Source organism: Pinus tabuliformis, chromosome J (genome assembly GCF_031772625.1).
Source record: "Pinus tabuliformis cultivar Carrire ecotype Pingquan chromosome J, CPIR1, whole genome shotgun sequence".
In the NCBI taxonomy this organism is placed as follows: Eukaryota; Viridiplantae; Streptophyta; class Pinopsida; order Pinales; family Pinaceae; genus Pinus; species Pinus tabuliformis.
In genome coordinates, this window is record NC_142295.1 from 408,271,231 (window position 1) to 408,296,243 (window position 25,013).

The 25,013-nt window shown below is 37.6% G+C and overlaps 2 pseudogenes; both read right to left on the reverse strand.

Moving 5' to 3' along the window:
- Positions 1–4,823: 4,823 nt before the first annotated feature.
- LOC149227558 (heavy metal-associated isoprenylated plant protein 12-like) lies at positions 4,824–5,783 on the reverse strand (annotated as a pseudogene).
- Positions 5,784–18,128: 12,345 nt separating this feature from the next.
- LOC149227559 (protein PHOSPHATE-INDUCED 1-like) lies at positions 18,129–24,778 on the reverse strand (annotated as a pseudogene).
- Positions 24,779–25,013: the final 235 nt, after the last annotated feature.

The following is a 25,013-nucleotide window of genomic DNA, read 5'->3' on the forward strand; positions in this document are numbered from 1 at the left end:
AGAGAGAGTTATTTTATTTATCATTCATCATTCTACTCTTCTCTTTGTACTTTTTATAATGTGAGGATTCATGATGAAACCCCAAGTGAACATAAGGATAAAGAGAGCCATTTTGGATATTCATGGGGAGATAGCTCTTTTCTGATGCTAAGGTTTGCATTGTACCTATAAATCCCCTATAATAGCATGATGTGGGAGATGTTCATGGTTCTTATGGATATTTTTATAGAGATAGAGTTGCTACCCTAGTAGAGGACATAAAAAGTGGAGCTAACTAAATACATGATTGTGAATCCTTGTTCTTGCAAGACATGAGCTTAGGTCATAAATCATTGAGAGACTAATTTTATGATTTTGAGGCTCAGTGTGAAGCTTTTCTTGAAATATATTGTATTATTATATCCTTGATGTCCCACGGAGTCTAGATACCTTAGTGGTTGAGTTAATGCCAGTGTTAAAGATTTAGAGATTGAGGATTCAAACCCTTCGATGTACATGAGATTTGGAGGATACCATTAGAGTTTTTTTACCATGTACTTGTGTGATGCAACATTGTTGGGGTCCATAACTATGGTTCTCAATAGCTTATAGATTGTATCATCTTGTGATAAGTTCCTTGTATTTAATGTAATTCATTTCTTTTATATATCATGAAGTTTCTATTTGTACAAAAATGTGTAACATCACGTTTGATCTCTAACTTGCATTTTCTCTCTAATTAGATAATTTTTTAATAATTATTATTCATGTTATTTTGACATAGCATAACCATGAGTTTTTCAAGTGATTTAACATATATTTAGAAAATAAGAAAATGCATTTACAATTGTAATTAAATAAACTTCTCTTTAATCTAGTATATGGTTGGGAAAGTATGGAAACTTATTGTTATTAAACATATAGTATCTTTTCTCTTAGACTGTAATATGTTTGGTTCAAATGAAGTATAATATGTTTGTTTCAAATGAATTGAAATATTATGCAACTTTTGGTACCATAAAATAATATACAAATATCCTCAAAGAAAATATTAAATGTAAAGTATAACTTCTAAATTTGCATTAAAAATGTCATAATTCATAAATAAATTTAGCATCTTCATCAATTATCTATGTCACTAAAGTATGATAAGGTGTAGAGCTTGTTTCCTATACTCATACTTGAGTTTGAGAAGTTAATTATTTTCAAAACCGATTGATTAGTTATGGGTGTTTGGATTTGATGGTATTTGGATTGAATTTCATGATGATATTGTACTTCACCATCTAAAATGGATGATTTTTATAAAAACACTTCGAACCTTTTCTTTTAAAGAGACCTTATTACATGAGAGGATTAATGGCAACCCAAATTTTTTTGGACTGGCAAATAAAATTGTGCTTACACCGTTCATCTTTATCGTTTTTCTTCCCACTGGCGTCCACTATAGCGAACACCCCAAATTCAAACCCAAAACCATCTTGATAAAACACCAAAAAAACATCCACTTTATGCGGCCTTCTCCGAACCTTCCCAACCTAGCAAAACAAATCATAATTTTGTTTGAGTAGAATGGATTTTTTCTACGATTCGGGTTAATAGAAGGGAATTTTTTCAATTAGTAAGTTTGAGTTTCATACTTCAAATAATTTGGTAGGCATTGAATTTATTTTTACTTTAAAAACACATCCATAATCTTATGAAAATTCCCATTATCTAATTCAAAAAATAAAAATAAAAAAAAATTCATGGAAAAATGATTGATTGAACTTCATTGTAATGAACCAGGTGAGGGGTATTTAAAATTTTTGGACTAGCTACTCACCCAAAATAACTCAACATGTACAAACACTCTAAATTCAACTTTTCTCAAAATATAACTTAAATCGAACTCACTCGACTTGACTCTCTTAAATTTAGCTAACTCTTGCACGTAGGAGTAATTACAATTTTTAATACTCCCCCTTAATTATGACCGTATGACTCAACATAACTTAAACATGACTGAACTTGACTCAACATGACTTAACATGACTTAAATATATCTTCTATGCTTACAATAGAAATTTCCTCAATTATCACTCAAACATGTCTGCGAGTCTATGTCTCAGCTAGGCTTACAATGACTCAAAACTTTGACAATTTTATGTTTTCTTTTTCTCCGCTTCCATATTTTGTATCCTGGAAACTGCTTCATTCTTACTTGTGATTTTCTATTGTAGGCTCGATACTTCTTTACTTATTGTTGTTGCAATTTTTCTTTGAATTTTCTTGAATTTGTGCTTAAATACAATATGATCTTGTCTTCTACACCTTCCTCATCAAATATTCGTTCAACCATGGATTTTTGCCACAACATTGCATCTTCAAATTGTCTTCCTCCCTTTGCTACTTGTGCTTCATATTCATGTCTTTCTTTCTGCCATGTTTCTTGATAGTAGAATCTTATCTCTTCTTGACCCCAATGTTGAAAAATGGTTTTAATGCATTCTTCCTTGTTTTCCTAAACTTCCATCTCATTCTCTTCACTTTCATCATCAGGTACTGTTACTTTCTTCCTGTAATCTGCACATTCAAGATCATTATTTACAATTTCATTCAATTTTGTTATTCCAGCTGTTTCTTTAAGACTATCATCAATTTGTTCAATTGTCTTATGCATCCATTCTTTAATGAGCTTTAGATCTTCATCAAACTTATTAGCAACTTTGTTTTCAACTTTTTATCCCGTGCTATTTAGAACACCTGCATATTCAAAAACAATGTTAAAAACATCTTTGTTGTGTTCTTCAATGAGAGCTTTCTACTCTACCTCTTCCTTCTTTGCCTTCTTTTGTTATGTCATTGCATCATAATTTTCATTTTATGCCCTTTTACCAGCCTCTTCTGCTACAAACATTTTATCTTCCACTTGGCTTCTTGAAACAAGTGGGATTCTCTCACCAAATAACAACATATCAATAAGATCTTTATGTTGTAACATCTGCAACCACTCATCACTAATTACTGGTCATTCATCAAATTTAACATCAACGTAATTTTCATCCACTCCGTTGTGGGATATATGAGCATGCATATGCTCATTAACAATTTCAAATTCACCAAATTCATTAGCTATAGTTGGATTCATCAATCCACATCTCACTTTGCAGCCATCATCCGCATGTGCTTCATCACAATGGGATTCACCATCATCTTCACCATCCACATTACAGTGGAGCCCTTAAGAATTTATATGTTCTTGCTTTGTTTTACACATAGAGGCTTTAAGTTCTCTCTCTGCAATCTTTGTTGCATCTTCTTCATCCATATGCATGCCTGCATAATGGGTTTCAATTTTATGGTCTTGACGACCATCATCCAATTTTGAGTGGGATTCCCCAAGCACTTTTGTCCTCTCAGAGTCTTGCTTATCTACTCTCAGATATGAAGTTGAATTCTCTGCCTATGACATAACCTGCTGCTACATGTCACTCCCCCATGCACCAAATTCTTCTTCCAAGATTTTTCATGCTTCCTTGGAAGTTGTAGTTTTTCTACCTTGCACATAACTGTTTCATCCACTTCTTGTTGAATGAAACTTAAAGCTAGGGCATCATTAAACATAGAAGGTGGTGGCAGATACATGCTACACCAATCAACCACAATTTCTTCTTTGTCGTCTGCTAAACTTCTCAGTTCCTCAATCACGACCCAAACCTCTTAAAACAGGGCAACAACCTTTGCCTCTTCTTTTCGTTTCCTTTTCTTAGTCTTCTTCAATTGCGCTTTGCAACCCATGACTGTTGTCTTTCCTCTGTCTTATAGCTGATTTCCTAATTGCATAAGGCTATCTTCCATATCTTCCCCTAAAAAAATATGATTTTTAACATGCGCCCTCATAAGACACAATCTTCACCCAAAAAACTGTCATGTTTAACAAAACACCAAAATAATTTTGCAAACTACCAGACTTTAAGGCTCTAAATTTTCTAATCAATAAAACCTTTTTATAATATTTAATAAAATGCTTTTTCAAACCCTTTATGCTTCAAAACCCTTTATAACTCCTTATATAAAAACTTTATAACATGCACCTTTGGTTTTTTAATATACCAAATCAAATCCCACTTGACTCTTTTTATAACTTTGAAACAACAAACTTTTAAAGCTTGACCATGTGACTTTATTTTTTAAAAAATATCCTTTGGAATTAATTTTTTTAAACATTTTTAAACATTTTAAAACTTTCCTTACTTTAAATCCAATTTTTTTCAAAATATAACTTAACTGGAACTTACTCAACTTACTCAGTTAACTAACTCTCTTAAAGTTAGCTAACACTTGCATGAATGAGTAATTGCAATTTCTAATATAAACAACACAGTGATTCGCACCAGAATCTATTTCTGGAACTTTGTCAATTGTTATCCCACACTTCCCTTCAACTAGCCATTGAACATCCCATGTTGATGTTAACTGCAATAAATAATTGCAGGCATAGTACATACATCTGTACATTTAATGAAGGTAAGTAATCCCCCATTTCCCCATTACCTTTGAAAGCAACTAGTTTTGAGCTGTTGCAGCATCAGAAACAGCTTACATCGTCTCCTCCAACTAACCACTGAACATCCTTTGGTGATGTTATTTGCAATAAATAATTGCAGACCTAGTACATACATCTGTACATTTAATGAAGTTAAGTAATCCCCCATTGCCTCATTACCTTTAAAAGCAACTAGTTCCCAATTGTTGCAACATCAGAAACAACTTACATCATCTCCTAAAATTCCCTTGAGACCACCATTTGTCTCCCCCGTGTTCATACTTCCCACCATAAAGAAAAAGAGGAAGAGATAAATCTAAAAAATGGTGCATCCGTTGGGATCCTCACCTCTCATGACAGTGTATGATGAGTATCCTTCATAAGCCCTGTACCATATTGGGGATTCACTTGATGATAATACACAACTTTCGGAGTCTCTGTAGCCGCCTTCTCTTCTTTGGCAAGACCCACGCTCAACAGCTCTGTGAATCTGAGTTTCATTAGTTTCTTTGCCAGAACCACAGGATTTGCTTCTTCAATCATTGTTATCTCCATCTTCTCGATATCAACTGCAACAAAATCTATGCCTGCAATCAAATATCATATCACTACTGAAAACCCAATTCTATGTAATGAGAATTGCAATGGATAAATATTGGATTGGTAGTTACCTTCAACATCCGCAACAAATCTCATGGCCCTTCTCTTGCTTTTCTCATCCTTGATTGCTGCTTTCAACACAATTTCCTACAAATATAACACATGCAGGGCTATCATCTTCAGTGAGTCGTTTCGATAATTCATGATTGCAAAATTTCTAAATCGATGATTCTGATTGAACAAAGTTAGAGTAGTGACATACCTTCTTCTTTTACAGCGTTTGAAAACTATCAGTGATATGTGTAGAAGGGAAGCAAAAATTAATCGAATGGCACTGAGAGCCTTCAAGTTAATGAATGACATTGGGGCTCTCATATTATAGTGGTGCAGTTTATTTAATGGAAAAGGGCCAGGAAATGGCGTATCAATGACCTCTAGACTGACACCACATGGATCTCTCAGCAAACAGCCTCATTGCTCACAGCACAGAGAAAAGACGAATAAAAAATGTCGACCTCATACCAATTTCAAATTTTAAAATTTGAATTCGCAGGTTTTCAAATTCAAATTTGACAATTTAAATGCACATACATACATTGTATTGCATTGTAGCGTATATGTATATGCGGAGGTGGAGCAAAGCCACAACATATGTGCACGCTCCGTCAAAATCCATGTATACTCATGTATGTATTTATGCGTGCATGAATCCTCTGTTAAAGATGGTACTGTAATGGGTATTTTCACGTACTCTTATGGTAGTAAATTAAGGTAGTAAATAATCTAAATATTTGGAAATATTGGTTCCATAAGTTATATATATGAAATTAGTATTTAGAATATTTTTTAAAATTTTATTCCTTAAATCAATAAAGCCATAAATAAGATTTGATTAAAATTATAGAAATATAGAAAAATTATAATTATTAATATTTTACTTTTTAAAATATTTTGAATTTTTTTTTTAGAAAATCAATATAATTATGAATTTCTAATTATAAATTTCTTTACAATAAAATATCAACTGGATAGTTTCCCAATGCAACTATTTTTTATATATGTTGGAACGACAGAGGAGACAAAGCATGAATTCACACATATTGAGCACAAAAACATGATACTTACAATGAATCTAGGGAAGGGTATTTATCATTTTCCAACTAGCGACTTGCCAAAAATATCTTGACATGCAACCACATGCAATCACACACTAAAATTCTTCTATCAATTAACTTGACTTGACTCAACACTCAAACGCTCAATCACCCAATCACCCAGTTAACTGGCTCTTTATGTTTAGCCAACTCCTCATGCAGGAGTAATTATCTTATTTTAACACTCCTGCTTAATTACCACTGGTAAACTAAAACATGACTCATGACAACTCAAACATGCCTGCTGGTCTATGTCTCAGCTAAGCTTACAACACCCAAGTTTCTTCTATGAAACTCAAACACATCTTGTGCTAATGACTTAGTAAATATATCAGCCAATTGATCACTAGATTTACAAGGCTTCAAGTGAACTTCTCCATTGCTCACAAGTTCTCTAATAAAGTGATATCTAGTATCAATATGCTTGCTCTTTTGATGAAACACACTATTCTTGGATAGTGCAATCGCTGAGGTGTTGTCACAATATATTGTTGTTGATCCTTGTTGTTTCTACTTGAGTCCATCAAATACTCTTCTTAACCAAACTGCTTGACATGTTGTTGATGTTGTTGCTACATATTCTGCTTCTGCTGACGAAAGTGTCACAATGGGCTACTTCTTAGATGCCCATGAAATCACACCTGAACCAAGGTGGAACACATAACTAGAAGTGCTCTTCCTATCATCCAAACTGCCTGCAAAATCACTATCTGTGTATCCAATCAAATCCTTATTTTATGTTCTTGCATACATTATGCCACAATCTCTAGTTCCTGCTATGTATCTCAGAATTCTTTTTCCTACACTCTAATGTGTGTCTTTTGGAGTCTCCATAAATATGGAAATCAAGCTCACTCCTTGCATGATATCTGGTCTTGTAGCCATGAGATACATGAGGCTACCAACCAATCATTTGAATAAAGTTGGATTGACATCTAATCCTTCGTCATCCTTGCTTAACTTTGTACCTGTTTCAACTGTTGTAGGGACGGATTTGCAATTTTCCATCCTGAAGCTTTTCAATAAATCTTTGGCATATTTATTTTGACAAATAAAAATTCCTTTTTCACATTTCTCAACTTCTATGCCAAGAAAATATTTCATGAGACCAAGATTTGTCATCTCAAATTCTTTCATCATGGCTGCTTTAAATCCATTTATCTCAAAATCACCTGTAAAAATCATGTCATCAACATATAAGAAAACATAAAATATAAGAAAACAATCAAAATTTGTCCATCCTCATTTACCTTTGTGTGCAAGGTAGGCTCAATGTTGCTTTTGCAAAATCCATTCTTGACCATGTAGCTGTCAATTCTTCTATACCAAGCTCTAGGCACTTTCTTCAGTCCAATTTCCTCAACCTGTAAACTTTCTCTTCATTACTCTCAACTTCATATCCTGGAGGCTGTTGCACATAAATTTCTTCTTCTAGAATTACGTTCAAGAAGGTTGATTTCACATCCATCTGATATACTTTCCACTTGTTCTGAGTTGTTGTGGCTAGAACTGATCTTACGGTATCCAATCTGGCTACCCGAGAAAACGTTTCTCCAAAGTCTATTCCTGGTTGCTTCGAGAATCCTTTTGCTACAAGTCTTGCTTTAAATCTATCAACTTCACCTTTCTCATTCAACTTTGTCTTGTACACCCACTTCACACCAATGAGATTTTTGTCCTTTCGTGAATCAACCAAATCCCATGTATCTTTCTTTTCAATAACTTCAATTTCTTCATCCATGGCTTGCACACAATTTTCATCTCTACTTGCATTGCTTGATTGATCACCTGATTGATTGCTGGGAGAATCTTGATCTATTGATCTGCTTGAAGATCCACGCTACTCTGAAAAACTTGGAGTCCTTGTTGGTGTGTCTTTGTTTGGTGTCTTCACCTGTGATTCGTGTTGCTCCTTTTCTCCTAAATCATCATCTTCAATCAGTGGCACTTGTGCATCAAATGTTTTGTCTACAGTTCCATTCCATAACTCTTGTTCTTTGAACACAACTTCTCTGCCAATTATGGTCTTCTTTGTGATAGGGTTATACAATTTGTAAGCTTTTGATTGCTCACTATAACTAGTAGATATGCATTTTGACTTTCATCATCCAATTTGCCTCTTCGCTCCTTAGGCACATGTGCATAAGCTACACATGAAAATACTCTGAAATGAGATATGCTGTAATACATGCTTGACCATGCTTGTTCTAGTACTCTGTTCATCACACTCTTTGTAGGAGATCCGTTGATCACATAAATAGCACATGAAACTGCTTCTGCCCAATACTCATTAGACATGTTTCTACCTTTCAATGTGCTTCTTACAATGTTCATAATTGTCTTGTTCTTTCTCTCTGCTAAACCATTCTGTTGCGGTGTGTACCTGGTTGTAAACTGTCTTCTGATCCCATGTTGTTTGAAGTAATCATGGAATTCATTTGAGTCATATTCTCCACCACGATCTAACCTCAGTACCTTGATCTGTCGATCACTTTGGTTCTCTGCTAAGGCTTTGAATCCTTTGAACTTTGCAAAAGTTTCAGACTTCTTCTTCAAGAAGTAAAACTAAGTCTTTCTACTATAATCATCAATGAAAGTGAGGAAGTAACAACTTCCACCAATTGACTGTGTCCTCATAGGTCCACACAAGTCTATATGCACTATCTCAAGAGGTTGCTTTGCTCTGTATGCAACTCCTTTTGGAAAACTTTCATGGTGTTTCTTTCCCAAGATGCAACACTCACAAGTACTAGCAAGTTCTTTGATGGGAGGTAATCCTCCGACGATTTGTTTCTGCTGCAACAATCTTAAACCAAAAAAGTGCAAGTGTCCAAATCGAAAGTGCCATAACCAAATATCATCAGAAAATGCAACTATAAAAGAACTCACGTGACCACTGTAATTCATAATTAGAGGAAAGAGTATGTTCCTCGTCATCTGCACCTTTTCTATAAGTTGCTTGCTTTGGGGCTTGTCATATATAACAAATTCGTGACCTTGAAAGATAACTCTGTATCCTTTCTGTGTCAATTGGCCAACACTTAACAAATTATGTTTGATACAAGGAACATAATATACCTCTGAGATTGTCTTCCGCTCCCCCTACTTGGTCATAATTTTGACCACTCGTTTGCCATATACTTCCACAGTTTTGTCAGCCCCCAACTTTACCTCTATTTTCACAGATTGATCGAAATTTGCAACCAAGTCCTTGTTGTCTGTCATGTGGTTACTGCAATCACTGTCTAACAACCACACACTAGCAGAAGGTTCATGCATGGTATGGCAAGCTAGGAACGTGGAGTTAGTACTCTCTGTAGTGACATTAGCTCTTTGGTTCCCTTGATAAGCTATTTCTTCCTGCAATCACGAGAATAGTGACCAAATTTATTGCAATAATAACATCTCACCTTTGATTTGTCAACTCTTTGGTTATTGTTGAAGCTTCTGTAGTTGCTTCCACTTTCTTGTTCATGATCTTCTTGACCATCTCTCTGACCACCATATCTTATGCTTCATCCTCTTCCTTTCATTCTACTTCTGCCTCGACCTTTGTCTCTTGAAATAGAAACATGACTTTTGAAAGTGGTCTCTAAAGTGGAATCCTTATTTCTGTTTATCCTTGCCTCATACGATAGAAGTGATCCCATCAGCTCATCAACTATCGATGATGCCAAATCCTTGGTTCTTCTATATTTGCTACCACAACATCAAATTTGGCAGAAAAATATCTAAGGACCTTCTCAACCACTGCTTGATCTTTAATTTCCTCACCATAGATTTTTAACTGATTTACGATAGTTATAACCAGATTAATGAAAGAATCTATGTCCTATGTCTCCTTCATCTGCAGACTTTCAAAATCTCTCCTAGTATTCTACAACTTAACAATATTGACTTTGGCCATACTTGTATAGTTTGTCGCTAAAGTATCCCATGCTACCTTTGTTGAAGACGTGATCATAATATTCTGGAAGATTGCTCGGTCCACTCCCTTTTGCATAAGCTGCAACGCTTGTGCATTCTTCTTTTTGTTTTTCTTGAATTGTTCCCTCTCTGTATTACTAAGAGCTTGATCTTCTGCTTCATTCTTAGGTCCTGAAAACTCAAACAAGACATAATCCCAAACATCATTCGGCTACAATGTGGTCGCCATCTTAATGGCCCATACATCATAATCTTTCCCCGTAAACAGTGGGATATGGGGCTTGAAATTTGAGAAAGCCATCTTTCTCTAAAAAAAATTCTCTTCAAAAAACCTTAAATTTTCTCCCTTAATAAGCTTTGCAAAACTTCTTTTTCAAAAACAAAATCTCCTCTTCAAAAATTTCCTTTATAAAATAAAACCCTTTATTATTTTTTAATATAAAAAATCCTTTATATATAAAAAATCTTTATATAAAAAGAAACTCTTTATAATCACTCTTTCAAAAAATAGTATGATAGAACCACATGAGAAGATATTTAAAATCGTACCAACTTCGCTTTATGAGTTTATAAAATATCACGTGACTTTTAAAGCCTAGGTGACTATGCCTTTTGACTTTCAAACACATTGACTCCAACAATAACTACTCTGCTAAACGGAGGCTTGCTCGCTGACTACTCAATTTATCTTGGGTTACTCAATTTCCGTGGGTTTCACTCAATTAACTGACTCTTTATGTTTAGCCAACTCTTCATGCAGTAGTAATTATCTTATTTAAACAATATAAATAGTCAATTATGCCTATGGCATTCATAAAAAAATAGTAAAAAACTATCTACAAAAAATAGTGAGAAACTATCTACATTGTATTTTGTTGTGAAAATTTATGATACTTCGAATTTTTTTTGAAGTTATGATATTTGAAGAATATAAATTTTCTTTAGATTTTGATCCTTGGTTCGTGTTGTGTAAGCCAATTTGCTCGGACCTGTTTTTTGCCGCCTTTTCCATCTACGATCCGTTGGTGCGTTCGGCTCGTTAGCTGTGTGGATCTTTGGTGGGATTTGTTCTGTTGCGGTCCACATTTGGTTTTGGTGCATTGGACTCTTCCAATGGCTTATTAGCTGGTGTTGTCATTGTTGTCGCATGTCTGCCTTGTAGCTGCTTCGTTGTTTGCTTTCATATGTCGTAGTCGTCTTTGTTAGAAAAATTTTACGGGCAGAGGAGAGGAGTCTAGCTCAAAATTCAGTTGTAGCGAAGTCAACTTCAGTTGCAGCAAGGAAATAGCAACTACATAGGGGCTTAATAAAAAACAGGGAATAACTCGCAGAAAAACCGAGTAAAAGAAAAAAGTGTTGTGGTAAATTTACTCATGAATGTTTAATACCACATCACAACATAACATACTTTTTATTATATTTCAAACATAGGAAAATACATTCGCGTGATAAATGGAGCCTGCAGCTCCAAGTGAAAAACAAAAAAACCTTACTACGATTTATGCATGACTGGGTTGCAGAGTAAATCTCTGTAAAACTCCGTAAAACTGGTTTTCACGCGCCCACCAATATTTTCTCCATGATTTTCTCCTCGCTACCTTAGAGACTTTCACCCTCTCTCACTCTCTATAACTTGCCCAAGAATGCAAATGACTTTTATATTCATATTTATCTCAACATACAAATTTGACATTAATACATGACAATGTAAATAATTAATACGCAACATGGACGATTTTACATAGTAATTGGTTTTCTGAACTTGCAGGGGTTGTGGAGTGTGGGCAACAGTTGCGGAGTGAATGCTTGCCCATATTTAGTGACCAACTTCATTAAGTTCCTTAACTTCTCTGCTATGTTGCGGAATGGTCAGCATTGTACTTCTGCTCTGACTTCAGTCCTTTCGCTTGCAAAAAAAATCGCAACCTGCAAAAGTACTTCTGACAAGTATGGTTGTTGTTAGGGTGTTTAACACGGTGTTTTGGATTATTATTTCCAACACTCCCCCTTAATAACAACTGTCTCCATTGACAATTCCCAAACAATCTATGAGATAAACAAAATTTTCACATGCTAATGGCTTTGTGAAAATATCAGCAAACTGTTCCTGTGACCTATAGGGATGCAACACAATTTCATCGTTGTTAATCAAATCACTAATAAAATGATATTTAGCATTAATATGCTTGGTCCTCTTGTGAAACACTGAAGTCTTTGACAATGCAATTGTGGATATGCTGTCATAGAAAATAGTTGTCGTTCCCTTTTGGTCGTGGTGAAGATCCCTCAACATCCTTCTCATCCAAACTTCCTGACATGCTACTGCTGTTGTAGCGACATATTCAGCTTCTGCTGTTGACAATGAAACTATTGACTGCTTCTTGGAAGCCCATGAAACGGTTCTAGAACCCAAATTAAAAGCATATCCTGACGTGCTCTTTCTGTGATCGACACTTCTTGCCTAATCACTGTCAGTGTAACCAACTAGCCTGAAGTCACTTGTTGTGGTGTACCAAATGCCATAGTGTTTTGTCCCATTGACATACCTTAGAATTCTTTTTGCTACTTGCTAATGTGTCTCCTTAGGTGTCTCCATGAACCTCGACACCAACCTTACTGCATATATTATATTTGGCCTAATGGCAGTCAGATACATCAAACTGCCTATCATGGTTTTGTATAATGTTGGATTGACATTGCTGCTGCAATCTTCTTTTCTCAACTTCAACCCCATGACAGTTGGAGTTGGTGCAGGCTTATTGTTCTGCATTTTAAACCTCTCCAAAATGTCTGCTACATACTTTGCTTGAGAAATAAAAATGCCATTTTCTGTTTGCTTCACTTCTATGCCCAAAAAATATCTTAACAACCCCAAGTCAGTCATTTCAAATTCATTCTTCATGACTTGTTTGAAATCAGCGATGAGGAAATCATCACTGCCTGTAAAAATAAAATCATCTACATATAAGACGACAATAAGAATCTTACCATCGCTCTCTTTGATGTAGAGGGTAGGATCTCTGTCACATTTGTCAAAACCATTGTCCAACAAGTAGGCATCTATCCTGTTGTACCATGCACGTGGTGCTTACTTCAGCCCATAAAGAGATTTCGTCTACTGCTACACTTTGTCTTCTTTTCCTTCTACCTTATAACCAGGTGGTTGCACAACATACACTTCCTCTTTCAGCGCTCTATTTAAGAACACTGATTTTACGTCCATTTAATACACTTCCCATTTATGTTGCACGACAATCGCTACAACCGTATGCACTATCTCCATCCTCGTGATTGGCGCAAACGTATTTGAATAATCTCTTCCATGCCACTACTTGTATCCTTTGACAACTAGCCTTTCTTTGTGCCTTTCAATCTTACCGTTGACATTGCTCTTGGTCTTATAGACCCACTTCACTCCAATGACTTGTTTTCCTTGTGGCAAGTCCACTAACTCCTAAGTGTCATCCTTTTTTATTGCTTCTATTTCTTCCTCCACTGCTGCAACCCATTTTTCTTCTTTGACTGCATCTTCAAAATGGATTGGGTGATCTACATGACAAAACAAAGCAAATAATGAATTTAGACCAACGTCGCTATAAACCTCATCTTCCTCATAAATCTCATTTAAATTTATGAATTTTGGTCTTCTTGTGCTTTCTGAAGATGGGATTGACATGTCACTTGGTGTTGCACTTTGCGGCATGGTTGGAGAAGCACTCGCTTGACTTCGTGACACTGTTCTATTATTTGTTTATGTTGTTCCTTGATGTCTGCTTTGTTGCACTTGAATAGGTGTAGAGGGAGTCACTGTTGAGAAATTACTTACTGCCGTCAATTCCTCTTTGTTCTCATGTGGTATACATGCTTTGACATTCACTGTCTTCTCTAAACTTCCATCCCATGCTTCCTCTTCTATGAACTGCACATCTCTATTGATTATGACCTTCTTGGTTAATGGATTGTAGAGTTTGTATGCCTTGGATTCATCACTGTATCCAACAAATATACATTTCTCCCCCTTGTTGTCCAAATTCTTCCTCAACTCATCTGGGACATGTGCATACGCCACACATCCAAAGACTCTCATGTGAGCGATAGCTTCAGCCCAATAATCATTTGGAAAATTATTTTCCTTCAACATACTCCTTTCCATTTCCATAATGGTCCTATTCTTCCTTTTCACTACACCATCTTGCTGAGGTGTATATCTTGTTGTAAATTGCTTGTGAATTCCATGCTCCCTGCAAAATCGAAGGAAATCATTTGAGATGTATTCATCACCTTCGTCAGTGCTAAGGACTTTGATGTAGTGTCCACTTTGCTTCTCAACAAGAGCCTTGTATTGGCGAAAGCGCTCAAACACTTCACTTTTCCGTTTTAGGAGATAGACCCATGTCTTCCATGTGTAGTCATCTATGAAGGTCAATAAATAGTGGCTACCACCAATTGATGGTGTCTACATTGGTCCACATAAATCTGAGTGGACAATCTCCAAAGGTGCCTTTTCCCTTACTAACTTTCCTATTGGAATGTCTCTCTATGTTGCTTGCCCATGATACATCCTTCACATAGGCTGTCTGGTTTTTCTATGAGTGGTAAACCCTTTACCATGCCTTTCCTATGCAGCAAATTGAAACCTCCAAAGTTGAGATGTCCAAATCTCAAATGCCATAACCAATTTTCATCTTTGACCTCTGCTTGATAGTTCACTTGTGTGACAACTGCCTCTTTTCTTCCATCCTCTTCTGAGTTCATTGATAGTTGTGCTTGTGCACCTTCTTCCTTCAAATCTGATCTTATCTTTAGGGGAAACATTCTATTGTTTTTCATCTGAACCTTTGCAATCCGTTGTTTCCTTGGAGGCCTATCCAAAATTGTGCACACATCATTTTTGAAGAAGACATTGTAGCCCTTTTGCATGAGTTGTCCAATGCTTATGAGGTTATGCTTCAGGCCAGGGAAAAATTAAACATCTGAGATGTACTTCTTCTTTCCCTTCTTTGTTAAGATATTAACTCTTCCTTTTCCCATGACAGAGACTTTGTTATCAGTCCCTAATGTCACTTCATATTTCACACTTTCATCTAGATTGGAATGTGAAATGTGGTTACTACACCCTGAATCTAGATAGCATATATCACTTTGCTTTTCTTGTGCTATATTACAAGCTAAAACCATGTTATCATGGTTTTGATCTTCTTTTGCAAAATTTACACTTGGTTTGTTACTAATGTCATATTGCTTCTTTCTACATTCATTTTCATAATGACCATACTTCTTACAGTAATGACATTGGACTTGAGATTTATCATACCTGTGACCTTGTGCTTGATTTTGGCCTAGGCCTTGACTTGGATTTTGATTGTTGCCTCTTCCAATTGAGCTTGAAGGGCTACTTCTTCTACCTCTGCGTGAGCTTCTTCCTCTTCCTCTAGCATATGATCTTCCTCTGCCTCAACCTTTACCAAAGGAAACTTGTGTCTTGAAGGCATGCTCCAGTGAGGACCTTGTTGCTCTATTTGGTCTATGTTCATGAAAAATCAGTGATGCATGAAGCTCATCCATTGAGAACTGTGAGAGATCCTTTGTCTCTTCTATGACCACAACAATGGCATAAAAACTTGTTGGCAAACTTCTCAAAACTTTCTCAACTATTCTCCTTTCTTCAAGTGTCTCACCATGAGACCTGATTTGAGTAACCAACCCAATTACGTCTATAAAAAATGAGTTTACATTCTCAGACTCTTTCATAAAAAGTGTTTCAAAATCTCTTCTCAACATTTGCAGTTTTGTTGTCTTGAATTTTGCCATGCCTTGGAAGGTTGTCTGGAGGGCATCCCATGCTTGCTTGGACTTCGTTGCTACTGCAACCCTTGGGAAAACACTTTCATGAATTGCTTGCAAAATGTGGAAGAGGGCTTTTGCATCCTTCTTCTTGTTGTCCCTTAACAAATCCATTTCTGCTTGAGACAAGACATTGTATGTTGTTGCGTCTGTTAGTTCTTGAAAACCATTCTACACCAAATCCCAAATGTCTTGAGAGGAAAACAGGGTCTTCATTGTAATAGCCCAATAATCATAAATTTTGCTATTAAACTGAGGTATGTGAGGATTATTCAAGCTTGTCCTTGATGTTGCCATTTCTTATTAAAAAAAAACTTTCTACTTGCTGGTAAATATGTTAAAAATCAATATGCCCTCAAAATACTTTTAATTGTTAGTAAAAACTATTGTTTTTACACTAATAGAGTTTAACCCACTCTGATACCATGTTAGAATAATTTTACGGGGTAGAGGAAAGAAGTCTAGCTCAAAATTTGGTTGCGACGAAGTCAACTTCAGTGGCGGCAAGGAAATCGCAACTACACAGGGGCTTAATAAAACACGGGAAATAAATCACGGCAAAACTGAGAAAAAACAAAAAGGGTTGTGGAGTAAATGTTTGTAAAACTCCAACTGGTTTTCACGTGCCCACCAATATTTCCTCCACGATTTTCCTCTCATAGACTTTCACCCTCTCTAGCTCTCTCTAACTTGCCTAACGATGCAAATGACTTTTACATTCATATTTATCTCAACATACAAATTCAACATTAATACATGACAGAGCAAATAATTAATACACAACATGGACGCTTTTACATAATAATTGGTTTTTTGAACTTGCAGGTGTTGTGGAGTGTGGGCGAGTGAATGCTTGCCCATATTTATTTACCAACTTCATTAAGTGTCTTAACTTCTTTGTTGTTCTGCGGAATGGTCAACATTATACTTCTGTTGTGACTTCAGTTCTTTCGCCTACAAACAAAATCACAACTTGCACAAGTACTTCTAACAAGTATGGTTGTTAGCGTGTTTAACGTAGTGGTTGAGATTATTATTTCCAAGAGTCTCGCTTGTCTTGTTTTCTTTGAGCCCGCTTTCATGCTGCTTGAGGTCTTCCCTGCGGTTTTTCCCGCAAGCGATCTTTTGTGTGGACTCTTAGGGTTTTCTGTATGTGGGCTTTTATGGCACTGTTTGTTGTTCTTCTATGAAAATGTCAATTATGTATTTTGGGTTTCAACTCTATGAGATATGTTTGTTGTTCTTCTAAGACAGTTTCAACTCTATATTTTTGGGTTTCAACTCTGTGAGATAGCTAAAGTTGTTTCTTCTTATTTATTTTCTTGTAATAGTCAGCGTTGAACATTGTATGTATTTCATTCAAATACACCATGCATAATGTAATCTTTTTTTATTTTTCTAATGAATAGAATTAGAAGCAACATCTCTTTTCATTTTTCTAAGGAATAGAATTGGAAGCCCCATTATAATCCTTTTGAAATTTATAATGATAAAAAACTTCAAATTGAACTTCCTGTGTTTTTTCTCTGAATTCATTTTTCCTTTCACTTCATTGCTATAATATAGGGAAGTTTTCCCATCTTCTTACCATGTTAAACCCGTTATACTCAAAGGTTCGGATTATATTTCCTTAATTCGTCATTCGAGTTTGAATAGGGAATTTGTGCAGGAGAAATGCCATAAATTTCGTTAACCTACTTGTTTTAGTAACTTGTTTTAGGTCAAAGTGAAGAAGGTTGTTTGTACCTGTGAACAGATAACAAACTTAGAGAATTTCTTTATTTTCTACCTTTAATAATTTCAAATGTTCCCCACAACGGGCCATTGTAGAATCGTTTATCTCATTAATGGTTATATGGAGTTTATTGAATTCATCTTATGAATATGCCCACCAAATCTGAGTATAATAATATCCGGTAGATTATTTGAATTTGACCTACAATAACCAATTTCCTTCCCACCAAAACTGACACTGATATGACCTGCTCACCAGCTTCAGCATGGAATTTTTTAAGCGAAATAGAAAGCTTCAACAGAAACTTCCATGGAATTTTTTTAGCGAAATAGAAAGAAAAACAAGTAAAGATTAAGTTTGTTTTTATTAAAAATGGTATAAAGAATGATAAGTCGATTTAATGAGAAAGAATAAAAGAATGACAACGACACCAACAAAAACAGTTGGGTGGATATCCTCTGAATCGCTTACACCAGTAGAGCCTTACAAGAGCTGGTCGCAGGATCCCACATGGCGGGCAGCAGAAATTTGCGGCCATTGAGCCCATGGGCATTATAACTTGCCCCCATCGTTTCATCCACTGTAAGCTCCCCGGGGAACCCAGGATATGCCCCTCTTCCATATATTCCCGGGCACGCGGAGACGACCTCCAGAGGTGCAGCAGCGTCTCCCTGGAAGTAGCCGGTGTTGAATGGATTAGTGGCTGCCCCTGCCAGAACGATGGCGATGTTGATGACCATTCCATCCATGCCCATATCGCCGTTTGTGTTGGGTATTTTTGAATGGAGAAATACCAAAACCAAACAAATAAACACCACAGAGGCAATGCTCTGTTTCTAGCTTTCCAGGGCCTTTGCACAGCGAAGCTATTAAAAACAAAATGACTCAAAACAGTCCATTTCATAGCCATAAAATACTTCTACTGCTTAAAAACAAAAACTGTTACACACTTCATCCTCTGCGCAGAGAGGGATTCACTGGAGAAACTCTGTCTCCTCATTTCTGGTCTTCCACTGCTGTGGGTATTACAACAACATTTCTTGCTGCTCCTATGCTTTACAATGGCGAATAAAACCATTACATCCCTGTTTTCTTTAACTTCTCGCACTGCTGTGCGTTCAATACATTTCCATGAACAACCTCTGCTTTTTCAATGGCGGACATAACATTATATCCCTATTCTTAAACTCATCACGCACTGCTGTGCGTTTCATACATATCTATGATATCCCGCACTGTTGTGCGTTCAAAACATTACATACAAAATCCACAAAAAAAATTACAAGGCGCGCAGGCACAACACTACACACATATCGTGAGCAGGCTCCATACATACCAAAACAATAACGGACGCAGCCACCACACTTCCACCGTGCGCAGGCACAATACATAAAACTGCTGCACGAAGGGACTACACTCTAAAACTACGGCACATAGATTTTTTTTACAACATATATAAAACATATATAAAAAACATATAAAACGTATGTGCCCATAACCATTTAAAAGACTTCACCAAATCTACGTAAAGACATTTAACTCCATTAACTTCATCACCTACGGCGGTCAACCTATGAGTCGTTTACTCCACGCAAAAATTGATTTGACGCAGGCCCGTATGCACCTTCAGAGATCGACGGCTGACAACACGCAACCAGATCGGACGACTGTGATGAATATCGGAAGCCACTTTAATGCTGAGGTTTAGCACCCGAGAAAATTACGTTGGCTGATGTCAGGTGAGAAACAGGTGGCGCCACCACAGTCCATCGGGTTCAATTACCGGATTATTCCTTCGTCGGAAAGCTGGTCCGAGAAGTTTCAGGCGGGTATGCTGAACGGTTTTGTGCTCCCATCATTGTGCTTGCTGAGTCGGCATCCGTTGCTGCCCACGTCTGCCTCCAGCCTGCAACCTGCAGTTGGAATTAACATTCCAACACTCCCCTTTAATTTCAACTGCTGGGCATTCAAACATACCCAAACACTTAACTGCTGTTACAAAGACATCTTCCTCACATAGAGGGATTCACCAACTGCTTCTGATGCAGTTCCACACACAACAAAATAGTCTTCCTCTTAATAAAGGGATTAACCTGAAACTGTGCTTAAGAGCACCTTCCTCATGACAGAGGGATTCACCATAACAATGTGCTGAAGAGCACCTTCCTCTTGACAGAGGGATTCACCTGTGACTATGCTGAAAAGCATCATCCTCTTGATAGAGGGATTTACCACACTATGCTGAAAAGAATCTTCCTCTTGACTGAGGGATTCACCATGACACTGTGCTGAAAAACACCTTCCTCTTTAATAGAGGGATTACAAACAGACACTGCTTTACATGCAGTTTCAAAAACAAACAATCATTGCACTGTTGTGTGTGCAAACTCATTACATTGTTCTTTTATGCTGTTGTATGTTCTCTGCTGCACTGTTGTGCCATCTTCTTTACTGCGTCTACCCCACACTGCTGTGTCTACACTTGCTGTTGTGTTGCTGCACTTCACTTACATTTCTTTGCAAACTCTGCATTGTTGTGCGTTAATAAAAAAATTCTTACATGTGCATTGCTGTGCCTTTCCTTTCTCACATTCACACTGTTGTGTGAGAGTTCTTTACTTGTGCACTTATGCGTGCTTCCCTTCTTCACAATGGGAAAACTTTTCTTCACGCTGCTGCGTTTTGCCTTCTTCTCATTTTCTTCTCACTGGTTTGCATTTTCATTCCCAATACAAAACATTTCCATCTGCTGTGTATTATACTCACTCTGCTGTGAGTATGTTCTATCACATTACATAGAAGGAAAATACCTTCCATTTCAATGCATTTCAATGCATTTTTATCCATTTCAATGCATGTGCACCACAAAAAAAATTTGAAACTGCTGTTCACTCTAATCCATGTGCTCCAAAAAAAATTTCCAAACTGCTGTTTTATGTTCTGTCTTCCCACTGCTGTGAGGGTTTCCATGCTTTGTATACTTTTCTTATTGCGCCGTTGCACTTTACATTTGAGTGCTGCCCCTTTTTCTTCTCTGCTTTTATGGCAGATTTAACTTTATATTTTTCCCTTATAAAAGGTCTTCATCAAAGAGTGACTGTTAAGACAGTTCAGCAACAAAAAATTACAAGCTCCCCTTTAATGTGTGCTTGTCTTCTTTTGGCAGACTCTTCTCAAAACAAATTTAGATCCACTGGGGAGTTCAAGGGGTTTTCAGATTGCCTTTCCTTCCTTCTCCATACTTGTGTAACTTTCTTCTTTTGCATGGGTCTAGCTTGTGTAAGAGCCCATCTTAAGTTACAGTCATGTGCCATATGCCCAATGTTATGACACTTGAAGCATTCAACTTTATTCATGAATAAGAATTCATGATTTCTACTTGTGAAATTATTTCTTGGAGATTGTCGGGGACCACAACATCTATCTCCATGAAATGCTCTACAGTCTTTTGCCATATGACCAAAGTTTGAGCAAGCATAACAATAACCATAAAATGAAATTTGGTACCTGGAAGATGGAGGTTTTCTTGATGCACTTCTGAAGCCTTGCTGCCTTCAAATCCTATGTTGATGACCATTGCCTCTTACCTCTTTGACATCAGCTACATTTCTTCTTGAAGCTGATTTTCTACTTGGAGGAGGATTTCTTCTATTGCAGCCTTCATTTTTCTCCTTGCCTTTGCTGGAACTAGGAGCTTCACAACTTCTTTCTGGCTTCTTCACATCTCCTTTGCTTAAAGCATCCTCATCCTTGTTTGAGGGTTCACCTACATACCCAAGTCCTGATTTATCAGATGGGGATCTGTGATAGCTGAGCATGTCATCCAAGGCTTGAGAGCTCTTCATGATTTTGTTCATTCCTTCAACCTTTTTCTTGAGGAGAATAATCTCTTCTTCCAATCTTTCACACTCATTATTCTTCTTTGCTAGTTGTCCCTCAGTTTCTTCCTTGCTACGAGTAGCTTCAGCTGCTGCTATTTTAAGAGAGATGATGTCTGTCTTCATTTTGGAGATTTCTGCTTGACTGCTCTCCATGTTCTTTTCAGCTTCTTGTGCCTGCTTCCTGGCTTCTTGTAGTTCAGACTTAAGGGAGGAGACCTCTACCTTGTACTGTCCAATCTCTTCCACAAGCTTATTCACTCTCTTTTGTCTTTCTTCAAGTTGACTTGTCAAGGCATCTTCCTGCTTCTTTGCTTTGTTCAGCTGATTTGTCATGGATATGACTTCTTCATGATGTTTCCTCTTGCATTGGTCAAGCTCCTTCTTAAGCTTGGTAAGCTCTTCATCCCTTTCTTTTACTTGAAGCTTGATGAGGTCAAGCTTTTCATTCTCAGCTTCTATGATGGGTTCTTCTTGACTCATTGTCATGGTCAGTGCTCCCTTTGCATGAAGGTCATGCAGTCTGTCCCATATATCTTTTGCTGATGTATATTTTCCTAGATTCCTCTTCACAGAATCAGGCAGTCCATCCAAGATAGTCTTTGCTGCTTGTGCATCATACTCCATGGATTCTTTATCCTTCTTGCTGTCATCAATCACTGACTCCCAGACTTCAATCCCCTCAAACATTAGGAAAGCCCTCATCTTTATTTCCCATACATCAAAGTTTCCATCAAACTTTGGGGTTTCAAATAGAATGTATTCTAATGGATTGCCTTCTAGTTTAGTAGAGAAGGGAGACACATTTTTAGCAGGCTTGGAGGCTTTCTTCTTTGACCTTGCCATTCTTATCTAGGCTTCAAATACTTGACTGTTTTTCTTTTAAATCAGTGACTGTTCCTTCAACAGTAACACAAAGGAAAGCTTTGAAAAATACCTTAACTCTTTTGGTTGAGTCTTCACACTGCTGGAGAGGTTTCACTGCTGCGACAACACCTTCCTTCAGCTTCTTTGAGTCTTCAAAGAGCCTGGACTAGCTCTGATACCACTGTTGGGTATTTTTGAATGGAGAAATACCAAAACCAAACAAATAAACACCACAGAGGCAATGCTCTGTTTCTACCTTTCCAGGACCTTTGCACAGCGAAGCTATTAAAAACAAAATGACTCAAAACAGTCCATTTCACAGCCATAAAATACTTCTATTGCTTAAAAACAAAAACTGTTACACACTTCATCCTCTGCGCAGAGAGAGATTCACTAGAGAAACTCTGTCTCCTCATTTCTGGTCTTCCACTGCTGTGGGTATTACAACAACATTTCTTGCTGCTCCTATGCTTTACAATGGCGAATAAAACCATTACATCCCTGTTTTCTTTAACTTCTCGCACTGCTGTGCGTTCAATACATTTCCATGAACAACCTCTGCTTTTTCAATGGCAGACATAACATTATATCCCTATTCTTAAACTCATCACGCACTGCTGTGCGTTTAATACATATCTATGATATCCCGCACTGCTGTGCGTTCAAAACATTACATACAAAATCCACAAAAAAAAATTACAAGGCACGCAGGCACAACACTACACACATATCGTGAGCAGGTTCCATACATACCAAAGCAATAACGGACACAGCCACCACACTTCCACCGTGCGCAGGCACAATACATAAAACTGCTGCACAAAGGGACTACACTCTAAAACTACGGCACATAGATTTTTTTTACAACATATATAAAACATATATAAAAAACATATAAAACGTATGTGCCCATAACCATTTAAAAGACTTCACCAAATCTATATAAAGACATTTAACTCCATTAACTTCATCACCTACGGCGGTCAACCTATGAGTCGTTTACTCCACGCAAAAATTGATTTGACGCAGGCCCGTATGCACCTTCAGAGATCGACGGCTGACAACACGCAACCAGATCGGACGACTGTGATGAATATCGGAAGCCACTTTAATGCTGAGCTTTAGCACCCGAGAAAATTACATTGGCTGATGTCAGGTGAGAAACAGGTGGCGCCACCACAGTCCATGGGTTCAATTGCCGGATTATTCCTTTGTCGGAAAGCTGGTCCGAGAAGTTTCAGGCGGGTATGCTGAACGGTTTTGTGCTCCCATCATTGTGCTTGCTGAGTCGGCATCCGTTGCTGCCCACGTCTGCCTGCAGCCTGCAACCTGCAGTTGGAATTAACATTCCAACAATTTGGTGCCACCAGGGGAGGAGTCTAGGGTCCGTAGATTGGCTGATGGAAGGGCCACGCGCACTGTCCAGGGCACTGATTCGCAGGGTTCCCAACCCATGCGTATGGGATGAACTGTTGATGCTTCTCCTCCTTCCCCATCATTCTTCTTTTAGTTGATTTCTGGTCGGAGAATGGGTTGAGGCTGTCATGGAAACCGCAGGAACTCATGCAGAACCCCTCCACGGTAACATCCTTGGAGGTAAGCACCAAGTACACAGCATTATTGTCCAGTAGAGGCACAGCTCCTGAGTTGATGGCACCTTTAACCAGAGCAGCGATGTCGGCTCTCTTGAGTGACTTGCCAAGGGAATAGTCTTTCTCCACCAACTGCTTTCCCAGCATTGCAATGCTATTACTGGTGGTGGTGGCGGTGCTGGAGAGCTTGCCCTTGGCCTTAGCCTTGTTGTTGTAGTTGTGGGTGGTATCCCACCAAGCAGACACAGAGAGCTTATTTGCTTCTACTCCGAGAGAGAGACTGCAAAAAGTCCCCCACAATGGAACGCTGAGCAGGGCTGAATTTCCCATACCAAATCAAATGGACATTCAGGGAGCCTGGCTTAGTCGTGAGCAACGGACCATTGTGATATGTCAATATCACCTCTGGCTGTTCCACCAAACTGCCCAACTTCCTGGAATGCCCTGCTGGCCGAATAGCATGAGCAGTTGCCGACAATGGCATTGATATGTTTGCAACAATCATAGAGGAGATCAATATGTAGAAGAATTTGGCAACCTTGTGAGGGCATAGACCAGCCATTTCCAGGTTGGCAGACAGAGAAAGAGACAGCAATTGAGAGTGATAGAGCCAAATAATCGATCCAGATACGTTAAGAACGACGATGGAGGAAGGAGTTGCAGTAAGAAGGAAGAAGATGTGGTATGTAAAATTAGATGAGATGAGAGATTTAAATAGAGGATGAGGAAGCGGCGGCCCCCTAGAGATGAGATAGAGATAGAGACGGAACTGGGAACGATGGACAGCGAGGATTGATGGTGGCAGTGCATAGGTGGTGTGAAGTAGATGCTGCCTCGCAATTTCCTCAATCCGTCATAGTTGTGCATAGTTGTGTGTCTGTGTAGGCTCCAGCTGGACTTCGTTGGCCA